The 22,393-nt window shown below is 28.7% G+C and overlaps 1 long non-coding RNA gene across 1 annotated transcript; it reads left to right on the top strand.

Annotated features, from left to right (window-relative positions):
- The first annotated feature begins 458 nt into the window (after positions 1 to 458).
- LOC142331773 (uncharacterized) lies at positions 459 to 3,664 on the top strand. Its single transcript, XR_012758087.1, has 2 exons — positions 459 to 491; positions 3,580 to 3,664. It is a non-coding gene; the product is annotated as an uncharacterized LOC142331773 (long non-coding RNA).
- The last annotated feature ends 18,729 nt before the right edge of the window (positions 3,665 to 22,393 follow it).

Below are 22,393 nucleotides of genomic sequence, written 5' to 3'. Positions count from 1 at the left end.
TCAAAAAACTGTCTGCCTTAAAAAAATCCTGTCCTTGAACCCACCTTCAATTTATAATTAGTACAAAGTAACTGTGTACCACCTTAAGGAAGGTACAAATAATGTTAATTTTTCCATTATGTTAATATAACAATATATATTCTATAACATTAGAAACAAACCTGCAAATCCACTTTCAATATCACTTTACTCGTACATCCGTCCAGCTTTCCTTTCTAATTACATGCTTCACTTTAGACCTGAAGAATACATGTGCTGTTGCTGCTTTTTGAGGTCACAAATAAAATTTTATGATCAAATAGTAAATGTAATCATAACAGCAAGTGTTTCCTTAAACCCAACTGATATAATAATGAATATTGGACTTAAATAAGAATTTGTGTGAAGATTACAGTAGGGATGATGTACAGCCTAATAGGCAGTATTATATTGTGTACCCAATTAACAGGATTTGTAATCGGATCTCATCGGTGATCAGTGACAGCTGATTGGTGATTATAATTATTATTTATTATGTTACAGTTATGTTAATGTGCTATAAACTAATACTATAATGCCAGATTAAAGTAATGGTTAAAACGTAAATAGACATTGGCAATATAAGTTGTAAAAATGTTTGACTTCTTAGTAAGCAGTATTATATTTTATTTGATAATGTAAATATATTTCATGTGTTCTAGTTGCTTTTTACTACCCTGCCTAGCGCTATAGCAGTAGAAGTTAAAGTATGGCAACCCATCAAAATAACCTTTTAAATAAAAACTACAGTGAGACAAGAGGATGGTCTTACAATATTACTCGATTGTGCTCTGGAAAAATTAATTGCAGAATATAATAGGAAAATACAAAAACTTAATAAAAATGGGGGGGGGGGGTTAACATCTTAATATTTAAATTTAAATGTTTTACCATTAGCTGATGATCTGATAACTTTGGTAAAAGACTTTAGATAGAGAAAATTAAAATCAAGAACTAGAAAAATGTGCAAACAAAATTTTAGGCTTCAAATTTTATATAATGGATTCCAATAATAAAAGTAGAATCCAAACGGTGAAAATTTCAGAATAAGAATCAATCAAGAGTCAAAAAGTTTAAAATTTAAAGCAAAATAATTATGCTGAACATGTTTTAGAAAAAAATAAAAGCCAGAATCTAATAATTGTAACTTTACGGCCAAAACTCAAAATAATACTGCTAAATTAAGCAAATCTGAAGTATTTTACCAAAATTTTTAAAAGTCATACAATTAGAAAAAGAACTAATTTTATGGTCACTTGACTGGAATGGATGAAAATAAATTAATGAAACAAATATTTAACTTTTTTTTAAAAAAAGGAAAACCAAATAAGCTAGTTAAAAAAATGTAAGATCTCAAATTATTAAATATTTCCACAGAAGTAATTTCTGATGAAATCTTTCAGAAAACTAATCTTTCAAAAAACTAGATAACAGCAATAAAGTAAGCAATAAGATAAAGCAAGCAGTAACGTATGCAAGGTAATAAATAGCAATAAAAGGACTAAAATAAAATAGCAATAAGATACGTTTCTAACTTTTGAAATGCACTCTAGCTTATCAGAAACAAAACTGAATCAATATGTAATGACACCCTCAGCTATTGAATCTGCACGTTTTTTTTATTTATTAGTTCACATCTTATTTGCATTGACAATAGGATTCACACATTTATACACTGAACCTAATTGAATGACTAATTACCAAATTTATCAGGAACATGAAAATAAAAGATTTTAAGACAGATTAGCTTTATAATTTCATCCAGATTAGGATGCAAAATTAAAATAACTTGATCAAAAATTTTCTCAAGAACTCTTATGACTTGAAATTATAACTACAGTGGCTTCTTCAAAACAAACAATATAGCACATTCAGAGTTGTATCATTCATTGAGTTGTAACTTATTCAGAGTTGTATCTTACTGTGCAATATCTTATCTGTAAAAGCATCTTCAAGAAAAGAATTTCATTTAAAAACATTTCATTACAATGAATAAACATTGAAACACATTTTTTTGAAATGATTGCCTTTACATAGTAATTTTTAATATAATTTAAAACATAATTTCAAAGACACTTAATGCTAAACATTGACAATATTAATATAATCATCTATGATCTCACCATTTGTGTTCCATTTACTTCTGTTGGATTATATAATTCTATGATAGTTTATAATTTAAAACATTATGAAGTGTTTATAAACATTATCTTAACACTAAAAAAACAGCTGAAGTTCATTACTGTTTGAAAGACCTATAGAATTTCTTAGGAAAAATCTTATAAAAGTTGTAAATATACAAATATGTATTTAGAGCACGTAACACTTTTTGGCAGTAACAGTAGATAAGAAATCCAGAAAGAAACACAACAGAACCTTTAGAATTTTAATTACATTGTTCAATGTTGAAGATTTTGTACCTAATTAAAAAAAATTAGTTTAAAACATTTGTTCTCAAAGTGGGCGATAATGCCCAATCTGAAAATTGGAGGCATTCAAGCTGTCTAGGAAGGTGATGACTGATAGGAAGGTAACGGCAAAAATTATGTTTTCCTGATATTTCAAATTAAAATTAAATACTTACTAAAATATTTTTCAATTGAAAGCTTAGTTTTAAAATTATTGTATTGTTATACTGAATACGCTATCACTTTTATTATATAATTATATATCATTCATTCTGTGAAACCTCCTATGTGCCTCAAAAATCAATTTTGAGTTGTATACCACTGGAATCAGCTTTTCAAACTCTACAAGTCTATGCAGTGAAAAATAGAAATCTCCTAGGTAAAAACTGAATATTTCTCAAATTTAGAAACCTCTTGTGTAACATTAATCCACACGGGAGTTTTCCTCTATTTGATATCGTTATGTAGATGGCTTAGGGTGAACTATGTTATGTGAACCAGATGTTACTTAAGAGATTTCATGCAATCAGCTGTTTGTACTTGTTTGTATTAATGTGGTTAACACATGTGGTTAATGGTTTTTTGTTTTTTATGTAGATTTATTAATGGTTTTCGTAAATAATCAATGAAAATGATAGCTAAATTTAGTACATCCTAACCTTAAATTGAATTATACAAATTATATTAAAAAGGAATTGAAATTAACTTACCAGTAAATTTTCTTGTTGCTAAGCTCAGTAGAAGTTCCCCACAACTAAAAATGGGATTACTTTTATTCATATTTTCAAAAACACAGTTTTACTGGTCAAAATTTACTGGTAAGTTAATTTCAATTCCTTTTTAATATAATTTGTATAATTCAATTTAAGGTTAGGATGTACTAAATTTAGCTATCATTTTCATTGATTATTTACGAAAACCATTAATGATACCATATGAAATTTGTAATAATTTTTTCCCTAATTATGTTATTTGTTTAAGGTATTGACCTATAAGCAGAATTTGTTTCAAGATTCTTTAGAAATAACTTTTAGTACTCAGATTAAAAATCTGTTAAGGTTGCATTTTTCCTTATAACCTAAAGTATCTTATAATAGAAAATTCATTACACATTTTTTTGTTATGATTTTGTTGTATTATGTTCTTTTTCTAGAAACCCAAGGGGCAACAAAAGATGAATTTGTTAATGAAATTGAAACAGAAGCAGTCCAGAGCTCCTGTCCTTTAGACAAAACTGGTAAGTCTTGATGTTTAAAAGATTTTTTTAATTGCAGTCTTTGCAGCCATTTTTACACACTAAATTCAATCTATCCTTTACCTTTATTTTAATAAGTTTAAAATTGGTAATATGTTCTAGTAAGCTGATAATTTATGATAATTACTTTTTTTTAGATGTGCACTTTGCACATCTAACATGCTGAATGCCTTGTGTGATGATCCTATGCTATTAAGTAAACAATATAAATCGGTTAAATAATATCTGGTAGCTCTCTCAACAAAATAAAATTCCAACATTCATAAATTTTTGTTTGCTACCATATAGGTGCAAATGCCAGTATCAAATTAGTTCAACGAAATGGATCTTCTTTTGATGAAGCCAATGAAGATAGAATCCTTTTTTGTAATTCGTTGATACCGATTTCAGGTAACACTGCTGTCTATATATTTTTAGATTCTAATAATGAATATTCACAAGACCAGCTAGAGTTTATTGATATAGTTGTCTCAAATAACACACCAAACAATAATTCAAGAGCTATTTCATCATTGGTTGACTCTGAGGTAAATTCTGAAAGACCTAGTATTGAATTGACTGTTATTTTGAGGAAGTTGGCTCAAATATTCCTACTGCGACTAACACCTCTTGTGAGGAAGTAAATAAGGTTAGAAAGCCAAAAAAATTAAGTATTGCCGAGATAAAAAAACATGAAACATAAATTTAAAAAAAAACAAAAAACATAGAGCTTCAAGAAAAAAGTATTTAGGAGATAAAAGAGTTGGAAGACCACCACATTTCAAAAGCTTCTAATCTTTTCTTCTCAGATACTCCGATTGTCCAAGTTTCACTTCCATATAAAGCGACACTCCAAACATACACTTTCAAAAATCTTTTCCTGACATTTAAATTAATTTTTGATGTAAACAAATTATATTTCTTACTGAAGGCTCGTTTAGCTTGTGCTATTCGGCATTTTATATCGCTCCTGCTTCGTCCATCTTTAGTAATTTTACTTCCCAAATAACAAAATTCTTCTACCTCCATAATCTTTTCTCCTCCTATTTTCACATTCAGCGGTCCATCTTTGTTATTTCTACTACATTTCATTACTTTTGTTTTGTTCTTGTTTATTTTCATGCGATAGTTCTTGCGTAGGACTTCATCTATGCCGTTCATTGTTTCTTCTAAATCCTTTTTACTCTCGGCTAGAATTACTATATCATCAGCAAATCGTAGCATCTTTATCTTTTCACCTTGTACTGTTACTCCGAATCTAAATTGTTCTTTAACATCATTAACTGCTAGTTCCATGTAAAGATTAAAAAGTAACGGAGATAGGGAACATCCTTGTCGGACTCCCTTTCTTATTAGGGCTTCTTTCTTATGTTCTTCAATTGTTATTGTTGCTGTTTGGTTCCTGTACATGTTAGCAATTGTTCTTCTATCTCTGTATTTGAACCCTAATTTTTTTAAAATGCTGAACATTTTATTCCAGTCTACGTTATCAAAAGCCTTTTCTAGGTCTATAAACGCCAAGTATGTTGGTTTGTTTTTCTTTAATCTTCCTTCTACTATTAATCTGAGGCCTAAAATTGCTTCCCTTGTCCCTATACTTTTCTTGAAACCAAATTGGTCTTCTCCTAACACTTCTTCCACTCTCCTCTCAATTCTTCTGTATAAAATTCTAGTTAAGATTTTTGATACATGACTAATTAAACTAATTGTTCTGTATTCTTCACATTTATCTGCCCCTGCTTTCTTTGGTATCATAACTATAACACTTTTTTTGAAGTCTGATGGAAATTCCCCATTTTCATAAATATTACACATCAGTTTGTATAATCTATCAATCGCTTCCTCACCTGCACTGCGCAGTAATTCTACAGGTATTCCGTCTATTCCAGGAGCCTTTCTGCCATTTAAATCTTTTAATGCTCTCTTAAATTCAGATCTCAGTATTGTTTCTCCCATTTCATCCTCTTCAACTTCCTCTTCTTCCTCTATAACACCATTTTCTAATTCATTTCCTCCATATAACTCTTCAATATATTCCACCCATCTATCAACTTTACCTTTTGTATTATATATTGGGGTACCATCTTTGTTTAACACATTATTAGATTTTAATTTAGGTACTCCAAAATTTTCCTTAACTTTCCTGTATGCTCCATCTATTTTACCAATGTTCATTTCTCTTTCCACTTCTGAACACTTTTCTTTAATCCACTCTTCTTTCACCAGTTTGCACTTCCTGTTTATAGCATTTCTTAATTTCCGATAGTTCCTTTTACTTTCTTCATCACTAGCATTCTTATATTTTCTACGTTCATCCATCAGCTGCAATATATCGTCTGAAACCCAAGGTTTTCTACCGGTTCTCTTTATTCCGCCTAAGTTTGCTTCTGCTGATTTAAGAATTTCCTTTTTAACATTTTCCCATTCTTCTTCTACGTTTTCTACCTTATCTTTTTTACTCAGACCTCTTGCGATGTTCTCCTCAAAAATCTTCTTTACCTCCTCTTCCTCAAGCTTCTCTAAATTCCACCGATTCATCTGACACCTTTTCTTCAGGTTTTTAAACCCCAATCTACATTTCATTATCACCAAATTATGGTCGCTATCAATGTCTGCTCCAGGGTAAGTTTTGCAGTCAACGAGTTGATTTCTAAATCTTTGCTTAACCATGATATAATCTATCTGATACCTTCCAGTATCGCCTGGCTTTTTCCAAGTGTATATTCTTCTATTATGATTTTTAAATTGGGTGTTGGCAATTACTAAATTATACTTCGTGCAAAATTCTATAAGTCGGTCCCCTCTTTCATTCCTTTTGCCCAGCCCGTATTCACCCACTATATTTCCTTCCTTGCCTTTTCCAATGCTTGCATTCCAATCTCCAACTATTATTAAATTTTCATCTCCTTTTACGTGTTTAATTGCTTCATCAATCTCTTCGTATACACACTCTACCTCATCATCATCATGGGCGCTTGTAGGCATATAGACGTTAACAATCGTTGTCGGTTTAGGTTTTGATTTTATCCTTATTACAATGATTCTATCGCTATGTGTTTTGAAATACTCCACTCTCCTCCCTATCTTCTTGTTCATCACGAAACCTACTCCTGCCTACCCATTATTTGACGCTGAGTTAATTACTCTAAAATCACCTGACCAAAAGTCGCCTTCCTCCTCCCACCGAACCTCACTAATTCCTACTATATCCACATTTGTCCTACCCATTTCCCTTTTTAAATTTTCAAAAAAATAATATATAAATAAATACTTCTCATTGCAAAGTACACCATTTAAAATGCGGAAGAAATGTTGCTATCATGTATCATGTTGTTCCTGGTAAATCAAGGAAGGTTATTTTATATTATAATTGACGACAGCAAAATCAATTAGAATGTAATTACTGTTAATCTGAACTTAGAATCAAACAGTGTATGACAGTAGTTATCAATGCATCGATGAGAAAAGCAGTCGCAACTTTTTTTTTCTCTCTTAAGTAGTGGGGAAAGCATCAAACATCAGTATTTTGATAAGTCCCACCTTCAGTCTTTTAATGAATATTTTAAACTTAAACAAAAATTTGTGTTGATATAGCAGCAATTTCCTTTAATTTAATAAAACTGCAGATCAGATAGTCATTACCTGTTATTTATTTGTAGTCTTATGATTATTTATCTATTGCAATTGACTAGATTTTATTTAAATCTATTTTATAATTTTACCAGATGTATTAGATCCTCAAATTAATAAATTTAAATTTACTTCTTATCTGGTAAATCTTCCAACTAGCAAATGATATTTTGAGTCTGTTATATAATTTTATGTATAATAAAAAATCATCTACATCCAGAAACATTTAGTTTTCTATATGTATATTTCAAGAACAAATTGTAGTATTTTAATAAAATTTGGTATTCATGTTTAATCCACTGGCTTTCTCTTAGAAATAAATTTGGATATTTTATATTTTCAGATGTCAGAAGGACCACTCAATTAATTCTGAAACTATATCAAAATATTTATTTTTATTTATTCCTTATTTGTATCTTTTCAACTAGTGAACAATAAGCATATGTAATATCAAAATATTATAATCCTTTTTATACACCCGATCAACAACATAAATTCAATTTCAAAAATGTAATGAGCATATACGAGTGAAAAGTTTCTATTTCTTCAAATGCAAAGTAATTCAAAATATTTTCTCCACAAAGGCCATCATTAGAGGTCGCACATAGTGATGATGACTTTCAAAACAAATGAATCAGGGCAGTAAATGATGAAAATCAGTTGATTGTAGCCAAAAACAATAGAAGATTAATCACTTTATCTTTTATTTGCTGTAATTTTATATGGTTCCTTTTGAAATTACCGATTTTTCTATAATTAAAATGGCATTCTTAATATTTCTTATTATTTACTGTCACATTTTTTTAGTAATAAAATGATTTAATTAAGTGATTTAGTTATAAAATTAAACTGTTTGAATTAGATGTTAGGTATATTATGTATAACAATTAGACTGATTAATGTACTTTTTTATAAGTTATTGAACATAACTGCATTTAATTTTATTTAGAATTGATTTGTTCAATAATACTAAATTAAATTTGTTCAATTTATATAATATTATTGTAATTATCATACGCAGATTTTATGCTGAAAAGTTTGAAAATTAGTTTTCTTAAAAAATATTAATTTTTATAATTTAGTTCTATAGTGTCCAGTTCTGTTGTTTACCTAGTTTCATTTAAACCAATATTATTGACTCTTTTGGGTTACTTAAATCTTAAGAACGAAAAATATAGCAGTAAAACAGTCAATTAAGTGTGGTTTGAAGAAATTCTTTATTTAATTGAATTTGAATTAGTGAACTACTTTATTATAGACTAAATATCATAACAACGTTCTTGTCCAAATTATGGATTTTGGTATATTGATATAGAAATATGTAGTTTACAGATGTACATGATATACTGATCGCAAAGCAGTTTTTAAAATAATTGACGAAAAGTAAGAATTTCATATTTAACGATAGTCTTAAAATTGAAAAAAATTTTCATCAAAATGTTTTACACAATTTAACTATTTGTAAAAGTTAATAGAAATTTACAGAGTATTACAAATTTAAGAAACTCATTTTAAATACATTAAATTTAAAAAAGTACGTATTTTTTTATAAATCAGATTTTATTGACATCTTTCTTCTCTTAAGTGTCCAAAAAATAATTAATCTAACAGGTCAGAAGAGTTTTATTTTAACCCATCGGTCAGTTTGATGTTATTTTGTGTTCCTTTCTAATCTGTGCTACACTTTTAACTTCAACATTATTACTACATCCTGCAGTCTCATCTATATGTTTTATAAATTCCAACCATTGTCTTCTGAAAATCCCTGATCACAAAATTAATCAGACCTGGAAGCTAGTTTGTTTGTTTTTTTACAGGACTAATTTTCCTCTAACACTGCATTTCAAAGGCATCAGTTCTTTTCCTTTCTATTTATTCTGGTTTCCAAGATCCACTAATACTATAAAGTGTTTCACACTGATATTAAGAAGATTCTATTTTTATATTTATAATAGATGTTAGCAGATGTTTTTGTGTGTAGAAACTCTCCTTGCTCTAGTAGTCCCTTTAATCTCTATTTTACTTTCACCATTCTTTATAATTTTACTCCCTAAAATATATAATCTGCAACTTCCAGTATATTTTGTTTACTGTTGTAATATTTATTCCCCATTATAAAATGGTTCAATAATAAATTTCTTTTAAATGAAAAAAATTATTTTCTTTTACATTAATACTAGATTATTCTATCAATGAATTTTTGTTAATTATTAAAATGTTATTAATCCTTCTAAATTGTAATTTATTTTGTAAATTGACAAATAATTTAATTTGTAATTTAATAATAAATTTATTTTGATAATTTGATTACCTTCACATATGTAATATAATTTATATTTTAAATTAAAACATTTTTTTCTTTTTTACTTCATGTTAATTGTGCATCTTATTATACTGCTCTCAGTTTTTACCGTGGTTTCCCTTGATTCACCCAAGTTCAGGAGAGTTTCTTTTTTTATCTATAGAGTCTGGTATCTATCCATTCCTGATGAGATCTATATAATGTATATTACAACCATTATAAAAGATTTATTTACTTATGATAAATGGGGAACAGAGAAAATATTGTTTAATCAATTGAATTTAAATATTTCCAGAAACAGGCTATAAAAAAAGATCAGAAAGTTTTTTTCTTTAACAGTATTTAAAGAGCAGCGTTGGGAAAACTTTCATAGATGTATGTAAAAAAAGGATTAATGATCAAACTTTTCAGTACCTTAAATTTTATTATGCAGATAATCAAATAAAGTCCTTATGTTCATTATAGTCTTTCTGTTAAGACTGATAGTTAAATTGAAAAAAAATGAATGTGTATATATAAAATATCAAAATAAAATGGCAATTATGTATTTTATTTTTTATAGAACTATTAGTTAGTTTATTGTAATTAAGATTAAATAAAATAATTATGGTTAGTGATTAGATAATATTTTTTTTAGAATTAATTAGTAGTTGTAAATTATAAATAATCAAATTGTAATAAAATTGGTTTTATGTTACTAAGATAAACAAGTAGTTATTAGTCTGCAGTTTTCTATTTAATTAATGAAAATTATCTCTGTCGAATTCGTAAAATGTAAATTTTTATTATTACTACTACAGTATTACAGTATTGTAAAATTCCATTTTTTTAAAGTTATTTGGCATTGCAAGCATTTAGTATATATTTGTTATCGGCTGTAATGACAATGCCTGAAGTACTCTAAGCATTGCTTTTTTCATGAAAATTAATTTATTTGTATATGATGCTTGAGGAGAATGCTAAAGATGATAATTTAGTTTCAGTGAAATTAAGTTAAGAATGAGATTAGAGTTATTTAAGACTAAATTAGGTTAGGTTAAGCTTAAGGCTTAACTTAACAGGTTTTGGTAAATCTGAAATATATATTATTTACAAAGTAAGCAACTTGGTTTAAGAAGAATTTTATTGAATAGTTAGGTTTAGGTCAAGGCTAAAGTTAAGTTAGGTATAACAATTCAGTGTACTGAACTTCTTATGACATCAGCATATCCTGACACTCGCTTCGCTTGCTAACCTCATCTAATTGACTTAAATATTAAATTGGCAGATTGTTAGGATGGGTCCATAATTACTTACAAACATTACATTATTACACTTGTACTGTACTAAATTACAAAATTTTTTATAATAGTACTGTGTAATTTACGAGGGATGTAACTCAGGTGAAAGGCATTTTTATGAAATTTCAGTTGTAACAATGGTTCATCCTAAATAAGATATATTCCAAATTTCATCCAAATGAGAGGTGAGCCCATAATTGTATATGATTTCATAACTATTTCTTTATCTCAAACTTATTTTTACCAATGCATAAGATATAATTTAAATTAGTTTTTGGCTACATTTATTTATGCATTTTCTCCAATTTTTATAGATGTTCAAAAGTCACATGATCAACTTGCCTAGATATCTCTTCTTTTTTTTTACTTAGATCTAAAAAATTGATGCAGCTTTTTTCCTCAATCCATTGAATTTTACCTTTTCTACATAAATTGCTAATGTTTTATAGGTCTCCTTTTTCTAAACATTTGGTTCTACTACTAACATATTATTTTCATTAAATTAATATTCTAGCCCATTCAGCATTTTTCAAATATTAAATAAAAAATGATTGCATACTTATTGGTTTTTATTTTTGTGGTCTTGTTTTTCATTATCTTTATTTGAAAGTTTAATTTTTAATATTTTAATTGTGCTTTTTTGTGATCATAGGTAAGAGTTTTGTTAAATTTATACCTTAACCAAATGAATAAAAACATTTGAAATTTCACCATTTGATAAGAACTCTGAATATTGATAGAAAGAATATTGATGGTTGCTCTAGGCTAATTGATCGGTAACCATCTAATTTTGAGGAATTTTAACATTCCATTTCTCCCAGGTTACCTAATTTGTCATTGTATAATTTCTTCTTCTGGGAGGCACCTTAAAATCAAAATGTATAGTAGTTGACCTACTACAATAGAAGAATTAAAAGTCAAGATCCAAACAGCAATTGCTGAAATTCATGTTGAAATGTTTGCATATATCACACAGAGTTTCACTAGGTACTCTAAGAATGTCTATGAATGTCAAAGCTCACCTGCAGTGTGTGCTCTTTAAAAAATAGATTTGTGTATATGAGGGTGAGTCAAATATAAACCAGAATTTTTGTTGTTGACGCATGGCAAATGGAGCGAGGCATGGCTTCTCAATGTTGTACGTAGGGATGCGTAGCTTCTCAGTGTTGTAGGTAGGGATGTGTGGAGGGGATCCCACTCTTAGAAAGCAAACTCACTATTTTTTCTAGTTAGTATCACAATGTCGGAGCATGAGGTATCATTTCACATTGCACAACATATTATTATTATTAAATTTCTCATGGCAGAGGGTGTGAAACCATCCGAAATATATTGCGAAGACTTCAGGCACAGTTCAGAGACAACACACTTAAAAAGACTCCAGTGTTTGATTGGCATAAATAGTTTTAGGAAGGACAAAAACTAGTTGAAAATGAAAGTCACCAATGATGTCCAAGGACAAGTGCTACTGTTAAAAATGTTCTCATGGTTAGTCACCTTATTGAGAACGACCATTGATTAACAATTGCAGAAATTGCTTCTGAGATCAGAATAAGCCATGGCAGTGCTCAGGCAATAACTGGCAATATTGGATTTAAAAAGTGGCAGTACAATAGGTCCCTCGTCTTCTCAACCAAGGTTAGAAGCTCTATCGGCTAGCGGTTGCTGAGTCGTTACCAAGCCGAAGGAGAATCTTTTTTTGCATTGAATCATGAGCTGCAGTGAAGCTTGGGTGGACCATTACTTCCCAGAATCAGAACAGGCAAGTAAAGAGAGAAACTGCACCCATTAAAGCCAAAACTCAACTGTCAGCTGGAAAGATTCTGGCCACAATATTTTTTTTGATTTCAAAGGAGTTTTGCGTGTTAATTTTCTCCATGAATGTCATACAATGAATTCTGCATACTGCTGCCAACGTTTAGGCAAAGCAAAACTCACATATCATCAAAAAAGACATCAATTTCCAATTCGAAATGTCTGCTTCACAACAACACTCGATCCCATACCACGGCTCAAACTCAAGATAAAATCGCATCCTTATTCTGGACTACACTGGAGCACCCTCCATACAGTCTGGTCTTATCGCCCTGCGATTATCATTTGTTTGGATCACTAAAAGAAACACTTGGAGGACAGAAATTTGAAGACAATGCTGCTGTTGACACGTTCATGCGCAATTGATTGATGTCAAGCCCACCTTCGTTTTACAATAGTGGGATCAAAAAGCTACCTATCCACTGGAAAAAATGTTTTCAAAAGAGGGAATTGTGTAGAAAAATAATATTGTGAGTACATATTTTTATTCTCCTTCAATAAATTATAAAACAAAAATTCTGGTTTATATTTGATTTACCCTCTTATATTCATAAATACCATGTTTTTTCCATTTAAATAAAATAGAAAACCCCTACTACTTTCTGTGTAAATAAATTAATGTAATATAATTTTTCTATAGAATATTTCATTTTCGAAATATCCTGTTGCCCTGAATCACTCTATTCTTTAAAAAAAAAACAGACAATGAAATTGGCCTATAATTTTGTAAATTAAGGCTCAAACCTTTCCAAATAAAAATACTGATTTATCAATGAACCTGTTCAGGTTGAATAGTTCTATTTAAAATGGATCAGTATTGTGGTTTGAAATGATGAAAAGAAATATTTAAATTTCTTTGCTATCCGTATGAGGCTGAGCTAACAGAAGTTGATTTCTTTGTTAATTTTGGTGAAGTTATCTGACCTACTTTATTTCCAAATCTGCTTTCACTCTTGAAAACTGCCCACATGATTTAGATGTATGAAAACAAACAATCACATGATTGTTTCAATTAGATATTAAACTATCATATCAACTTTTAGCAATACAAAAAACTTTAGCGTAATTTCTAATTGAATCTTTATCAATCGCCTTTTTGAAAGAATAAAAGTAATCATTTTCTCATTGCACATTTTCATTAATAAATAATGCTATTGCAATTTGAAAATTACAATCTGAAAAATGATAATCTGGACAAAAGGGTTGAAAATACTTATGGTAAATTTATAAACATATGTCTACACAGGTGGCTGAAGTCCTTGTAATTCTATTTCGCTGGCAGTTTAAAATACTTATACTTGTTAATTCAATTCGAGTTCATCCATCACAAGACTAGATTTGCTTTGAAAGTTAACATTAAAATCATCACACACTGTGACATTTAAGGAATTTTAAAAATAGTTTCCAGTAGTTTATATAGAAAGGTTTCAAAAGAACTAGGAGGTCTAAAAATTATCATCAATATGTCAACTTTAAATGAGGCCATGAATTGCACAGCATCTGAAATTAATTTCTTCTGCAGATATGGTAATTTTAAACTTTACTAAAAACAATAGTCTTTAACAAAAAAAAACCTCTAAAAAAGCTTCAGTAAGTTTGAAATTACCGATCCCAGAAGTTTTTGTGTGTTGGGTAAATGTTCTGAAAAATGTGCAAAATTTTGTGACTCATGTCTTAGGCATTGAATATCCATATCCAAAATCTTAATGTTAATGTGATTAAAAATCTTTGAGGAGGAGGAATCACCATATATTTTAAAAAGATTATGCTCACTTTGACTACTGCCATTATATATATTAATATTATTAGAATATATCGGATTTTTAGGGAAAGATTTTTGTTAATACCTGTTAGAGTAGGTAGGTGGAAATTTTTCGTGAGAAGTATATGAAGGGTGTAAGAGAGAAATCATTTTAAGACAGAAAAAGATCTCCCCTGTCATTTATAAAAAATACTTCCTCACAATTTCCAAAAAAACAGATTGAGTGTTTATTTTATTCATGGAAAAACAGGCAGTCTATGATGCCACCTGCTTTAACAGTATACCAAAAATTTATTTCCGCTTAATACAATCATCATTCATATGAATATTCTGAATTTTTATTTGACAAAAAATGTTCTACTTTTAACAAAAACTGAGAAGTGAAAAAATTAACCTCACCTTGTATTAATAAACAGGTGTTTATTATCAATGTTTTTGTGAAGATTAACTTCTGCATTTCATGCCAAAAATGTTAATGATTTAATTTCTCAAACCAGTTTGTTATTAGGTAATTTGGATTTTTTAGGATGAAAAACAAGATGTTCATGAAGGTTCAGTGATGACTATAGTTATATAAATTTAATGTGTATGCTAGTCTTATTTAACGAATTGGACATTGCAGTAAAGTAGTTTTATGCATCCAATAATCTTAGGAGATGAGAGCATTATTCAGTGGTTCACTCCTTTTTGTATAACTACTGCAACAATCTATTTCTTATGTATTTTGTAATTGGAACCGGTCCCATGATTCAACCACCATGCAGTGTTGTTAAACTGATTGCCGAACTTTCATTTTACTTAAAAAATAACAAACCAAATTAAATTTTATGAATACAGCATTTTTAATAACTTCTTCAAAACATTTTCAGTAGCCCTTAGACCATACTAGACGGTCTGAAAGAATGTTAAATCATGTCTGTAAAACGTTTGTTTTGAATGCTGTCTTTCATTTTGTTGTTATGTATGTTTACATGTTTCATTATGTTCAAGAATGTTATAAAAAAGTGAATCTTATTGCATCGAACCTTAAAAAATATATAAACATTTAATTATGATATACTAAATTAAAAAATTCAGATTTCTTAATAACATTTCAAAGCATATGTCTGCCCAATTAAAATCAATAATAAAATCTCATGACCTAACAATGAGAACAGCAGCAACAGTCATTTAAGATATTTACAAGGGTGTTTTAAAGTAAGTTTTTTAAAAAAGTTTGGTTTAGTTTATCATTTCAAAAGTCTATAGTTTTAAATAAATTTAATAACAATCATCACAGATAAAAAAAAATAGACTTACTCTTATTAAAAAATTAAAAAACACAAATACAATGAAAAGAAAACAACCTAAAAAACTATTGCTGCTGACTTCAAAAGTAGTCATCTTCTATGCCTCACCTTGTAAAATTGTAAAATACAGTAATATTTTTTCTAAACGATTTGAATAATATCTGAAATACATATTATTTGATATAATTCAAAATAATGAGGTGTTACATCCAACTGAAGATTAAAGTAGTAGCAACATCTTGTTTAAAAAGGATCTATGATCCTGAGTTATAAATCATTGTACAGACGATTTTTATTGACAGAGTATTCATTATCATAATCAGTAATATAATATGGCTGTAAAAATATCTTAATGGTATAATATCAAAGACAGTGTAAGGCGCCAAAGAAAAATGATTTTATTAGCCAGGGTTTAAAAAGTATATAAAGCTGTTACAGTTGTGATCTTATTTATTATTGTGATGCTTAATTAAAATGTAAAATGATTAACCTAATATATTTGAGATAGATTAATCTTCATTGCTAATTTTAATATATACTTAACTTTAAGTAAGATTACTGTACCTGTAAAAACTGTCCAATAATTCATAGATGTGAAATTTTATATAAACATATTTCATTCTGTTGTATTAATATAAGTAAATAAAATAACTGTAATTAATTTTAGTCTGGAAAATCTGGTTAATGTTTGTTTTTTTTTTAGAGATTTCATTTGTCATTTAATGTTTTATTTATGGAACCGATTATCCTGATCTCTCAGCTAAGGAAATATAGAATAAAAACTTAAAGGGAAGATACAATATATGAAGTTTATAATTAAGCATGTGAAATTGAGAAAATAATTTCAGATTAAAAAATAAATTATGAATTAAAAGAACAGTGGTGCAGCAAACAATAGTAGCAATCTATGATAGAGAAGTAAAATTATTATCTTTATTATATTCAGAATTTACAAATATTTAATGAAATTTTTATACAGTCAATGATTGTTTGTAATGACACCGTTAATGATTTATTTATAAATAAATTATACTTCTTCACAGCATAATGTTATATTTTATTACAATTTTCAGAGCAGGCTTTAAAGTATTTCATGTAATAAATTTAATAAAATTTTTTAATTAACATGCCATAAAATTTCTAGTTTCTGTTTGTTCAGAGTGGTGTTTTCTATTTTTAGAAAGGTATATTGTAGGATTAATAATGTAGTTTTTTAGGAATATATTTATTATTTTTGTATTTTTTATTGTTATTATTAAGTTGTATCTAATGCAGTACCTAGTTCTTAATAGATTATGTGATATTTTATTTCCTATTTATATTAATAATAATTTTTATACTTAAGAAGTTTATAAAAAATAAGGGTACTGTACTAAATTATGTTAGTTTAGTATTAAAAGTTTAATAATGGTATTAATTTTTTATTTTAGAAATAAGACTGACTTAGTTTTTGTGACTATTATTTTCACAATATCAGTTGATTACTACTTTATATCAGTTTTGTTTTCTGCAATTAGAATATTGCTTCTACTGTGGACACCTAAAGCACGCATTCATATTAGCTCCTGTATAGTCAGAACATAGTGAAGGTACGTGAAGTCTGTTGTATAAATTATTATTGGAAATTGAGTAGTATTCTGAGGGAAAGGAACTCTTTCTTCTGCTTATCATTAATCAAATCAGGTTACCATTATTTAAACTGAGTTGTTACTGGGAAAGTAAAACTGACCTTGAGAAAAATAAACATATTTCTTTTCCAAATTTAAAAAATTAAAAATGCAATCAGAAAATTTGTATTTATTAATTAACTGAGAAAATTTACAATTTGTTGTAAATCTAGCAGTCAGGATACTGGCTTCCATTCAGTCAGTCCTGGGTTTGATTTTCAGCAAAGGATTTTGTCATTATATCATCATTGTCATAAAAAATTAAAATAATGACTTCTACAATTGGTGTTCGCCTGCAAATTGGAGAAATGATAAATAAATAGATTATGAGTATTTGACTTAATTTCGTGATTTTCAATTGTTGATTTATTTTTCATTCTAATCTGTATAAGAATTATCTTATCTTGTGATTGATTTTATTTGTTTAGGTAAAATTTGCTGTGATGAAATCTTATTCTTTAATTATTATTACATCATGAATTGAATCTATACTCACTATTTTTTATGTTAAATAATCTAATGAGCCAGTTTACTCAATGGCTTCAACTTTATGTGCAGTAATTAGAGGTAAATATGACAGGAATGGTTGAATTAAAGCCTGTTATGATGGATGCCTAATAGCTTGTAAATATTATTTTTATTTTTATATCTACTGCGCTAAATAGACACCATTAATTTTTCTTGCTTTAAAATTTAATTATGGTTTTAGGAAAGGGAATTTTATAGTAATTGTCTGAAATGGATTATGGGGAGGAAGGTTTCATTTCAAGTGAAATGAGGCCTGTAAAGAATGAAGATTAAGTGGTTTTAATTTTCATCCGCTACAGTTGTACAGTAGGTATGAAAAATAATACTAAATAAGTATTTAAATTTTTTTGATGATTTGGGAATAAGTGGCTCATTCCTTGCTCGTGTAACAAGTGAAACTCGAATTTATTAAATATCTAGATCACCGACCCATGACAGGTTGCTGACATTAATGAAATGGTGATCAAGAGACAGCAACTAAGAACCATTAACATAAACTGGTCTGGCTAGGATAGAGCTGTTTACCTCTTAATCTCAAAGACAACCTTTGACCTTCTGCACTGATCAAATATTTACATTTACTACTCTGCACATATAAAGAGAAGGTTCGTCTTTTTTAGATCCTTTTTTATCTATAGAATAATATTTTCATTTTTAAATGAAAATATTAATTATTAATTTGATGCTGATACACTAACTTCATGTTTACTACTTCATGTTCCTTAGATTTGATTAAGATTCAATGTTGAAATAATTTTTAATTCATTCCTTAGTAGATTAAGTGGCAACCCTTAGTGAATATCAATGATTGTAAATTTTTATTAGTTTATCAAATCGTTTAAACATTAAAAAATTTTATCTATTCAAAAATATTTTATATTTTACCATTACTGTTATATTATTATTGAATATTTATGTAAAAACTGTTGAATAATTGAAAATATATTATCTTAATATAAAATAAATGTGTTGTGTATTAATACTTTTAATAAAAATTTTCACAATATTTTATATTTCTGCTAGTACTATCGTAATTGATTTGAGTGTCATTTTCTAACCTCCTAGCATTTTCACACTTAATATTCGTAGTTAACGCATTTTGGAATACCTCCATTCTCATATATTTTTAGCAAGAAAGGGCAGAAAATGACACGCAAATCATTTATAATTTTAGTACCTTGCTATATTTATATTTTGTTAATAATTTATAAGTACTGTTTTTTTCTTGTTTTATTGAGAGAAGTTGATGTAATATTCATGAAGAAAGTATGTACTATTATTTTTTTAAGTAGATTTCCACTTTTTATGAAATCATATAAATTTTTTATGCAGGGATAATTTCAACCTTTGTTTTACTACAGACTTAACCCTCCAGGAGGTATTTCACAACATGAGAACCAGAGGGTTGTATCTGCAGGTTTTATGAATTTTTATTCTATTATTTAAACTGACTTATTATGTAAAGATTTACGTGTATTTTTAAATATTTTAATTTATTATACAACCTTTTGGGAAATATTTTAAGGGAATTAAAAAATGTATCAATTATTATATTTAAATATTTCAGTTTATTTTATTTTTATATTATAACTAATTGTAACGGAAATTTAGTTTTATCTGCAAAGGTTGACAATAAGTGAGAGTGGTTCTATGTGCTTAGTTAGTAATCGGTTTGCCATTGTTGTTAGCAGAACAGTGATGAGGTTATGTTTGAGAAGTACATATGTGTCACAAGTAAATTGTATTACAGTGAGTGCAAAATTAATTCAATCATAGTTAGATAATGATCTTTCTGAATGTAGTTTTTCAGATTATAATAATAGCAGTGAAGAATATATTCTTGTGAAGGAAGTTAAATGTGGGAAAGGTGGCATTAAACAGGCGATTGTTTGAAGATGACAGTTCAAGTTCTGATGGCACAACATTTCAAGATATTACTACTACTTTACTATCTTCTGATGCGGTAAGTCTCAATTCTTCAACTAATAACACCAATAATAATCAAGGTACCATGTCACAAGTTGTTAGTTTGGTCCCCTCCAGTGAATCTGAATCGGAAAGGAGAAGAGAAAACTTAGAAAAAGACAGAAACCCTAACAAATGGAAGAAAAATATTATAAAAGAAAGTTGATAAATTGGTAAAGAGTACATAAGTACTTCAGGAAAAAATTAAAACATAGAAATTGTGGGTGTAGATTCACTTGTTTTGAAAAAATCAACAAAGGTGATAGGGAATGTTTAATGATGATGTTTTACCTGATTTCTGAAAATGAGAAAAAACATTGTATTCTAAAAAATACGATGTGTATCACAACCGTAAATGTAAAATCAAAAGAAAACCCCCCAAAAAAATGTATTTCCTTTTTTTTTTAATTTGAATGAAGAAAGAATTAGAGTTTGTAAGACATTCTTTTTAGAAACTTTTTTAGTTAGTCAAAAAACCATTTATAATGTTCACTTTAACAAAGACAAAACAAGTGGAACTCCTGAAAGTGATTGAAAGGGGTAAGAAGACAAGAGACAGAATATCTGAAACAACAAAGAATTTTGTTAGACAACACATCGAGTCCTTGTAAAGTTGAATCACATTACTGTAGAGCCACAACAAAAAAAGAATGCCTTGATCCAGAATTAAATGTTAATAAAATGTTTTATTTGTATATACAGTTGTGTAAACAAAACAAACTTGAGAACCTATAAAAATTTTACTATACAGATTAATTTTTAATAATGAATATAATCTGGATTTCTTAGCTTCTAAATCAGATTGCTGCGATTTATGTGAAGAATATAAAATGACTAGGAAGGAAAACAGAGCACTTACCTTGATGTATGAAAATCGGACATGATGAATGTCCGAAAAAACATTCATGTGAGAAGAGTGACAAAAAGATTGCAAGAGTGATGAAATAGTTATTTGCTTTGACTTAAAAAACATAATTGCCTTTCCTTGTGCTAATGTCAGTTGTTTTTCTACAAGAGGAAGATTAATATGTACAACATGACTGCACATTGTTCTACAGATAAGAAAGGTTTCTGTGCCATTTGGCACGAAGGTTTATGTGGATGTTCAGGAAATGACATTGCAGAAATATTTGTCAAAATATTATCAACCACAAGCTCAGCACAGCCTGAAGTTATGGAATAATTTAGAGTGACAGCTGTGTTCCTCAAAACAGGAACTCAGTTATTTCTTTTGGCTTAGCTACATTTTTGTTATAACAGCCATATTAAAACTATATGAATTTTTTAACCCCAGGACATTCCTGTATTCAGGAAAAGTAGTAGTCTTCCTGTATTCAGGAATGTCCTGGTGTTGAAAACATACATTATCCCAGGTAAAGTTAGAGATTTTAAAGCATTCTTCTGTAAAATTTTTAAAACTGCATACATGGAACACTTTAGTTTTCGCATCACGATTTGACTGTAGATTTAGCATATAATGATGTAGATCTTCCACATGCCACATTTTTCTGAGGATGTACAAAGGTTTTTCTTAAATAGTCTGACTTATTATTTCTCAGGTGGCTTTTTATAACATAGAGTAAAAATATTTTGTTGTATTGTTCAAAAATGTAAGTCTTTTATGTAATAAAACTGAACCCCAAATTTTAAAATAAAACATTTCTGTTAGAACTTCAGAATGTTTTCAATCATCTTTGTGACTATTTTGGTAGCCTTTAGAACAATGAACAAAAAAAAACACAATCATTTTATAAACAAAGTGCTCCCTGGAGTGTATAAAGTGAACCGTTCTGACTGCATATTATTAACAGATCATATTATTGGTCAAACAGGATGCACCTTAAAACTTACAGTGGACACTTGAAAGCTGTTTGAACAACTTAAAATCAACATTTGCTGACCATCTCATAAGCATACCAACATTGACAATAACTTGAATATTTACCGTTATAAAATGATTGAAGCGTGGATGGTAATCCATTTTTTCTTTCATTCTTGGTCTTTCCCTCCCTGGTGGACTTGTGAGTATTTGCCAGATTCTTGTTGGATCCATATTGAGGATGTGGATATCTCATTAAATTACTGCATCTCTGGTGTTTGTGTGGTTTGATGGTGGCAACTCTGCTTATAGATCTGTCTGAGGACTCTCTCCTATATGATAGCTGTATAAGAAGTCAGCCTGGAACTGAAGTACTCATCAGATATAGTCAGGCCTCTTAGTACCTTTGTGGTAGCCTTTTTCTGAGTTATTAGTTAAAGTTATTAAGATCCTCAAGATTGAGATCATTTTACATGAAAATCACCATGCAGCTCTCCAAGATTCCCTATCTAGTGCTAGTCATTTCGTTTCTGTATACCCCCTACATCCTAGATCCCTAACAATTTGTTTTACATATTGAATTCTTCACATGCCTGTGTCTAGACAATATCCTGCTCTGATGCTGCAGGGGCCTTCTACAAAGTCCAATAAATTCTCGATGATCTGCTGGGCTGCG

This window comes from Lycorma delicatula, chromosome 10 (assembly GCF_047948215.1).
Source record: "Lycorma delicatula isolate Av1 chromosome 10, ASM4794821v1, whole genome shotgun sequence".
NCBI classification, from domain to species: Eukaryota; Metazoa; Arthropoda; class Insecta; order Hemiptera; family Fulgoridae; genus Lycorma; species Lycorma delicatula.
The sequence above is the reverse complement of the archived record's forward strand: the minus strand, read 5'-3'. Positions and strand labels throughout refer to the sequence as shown.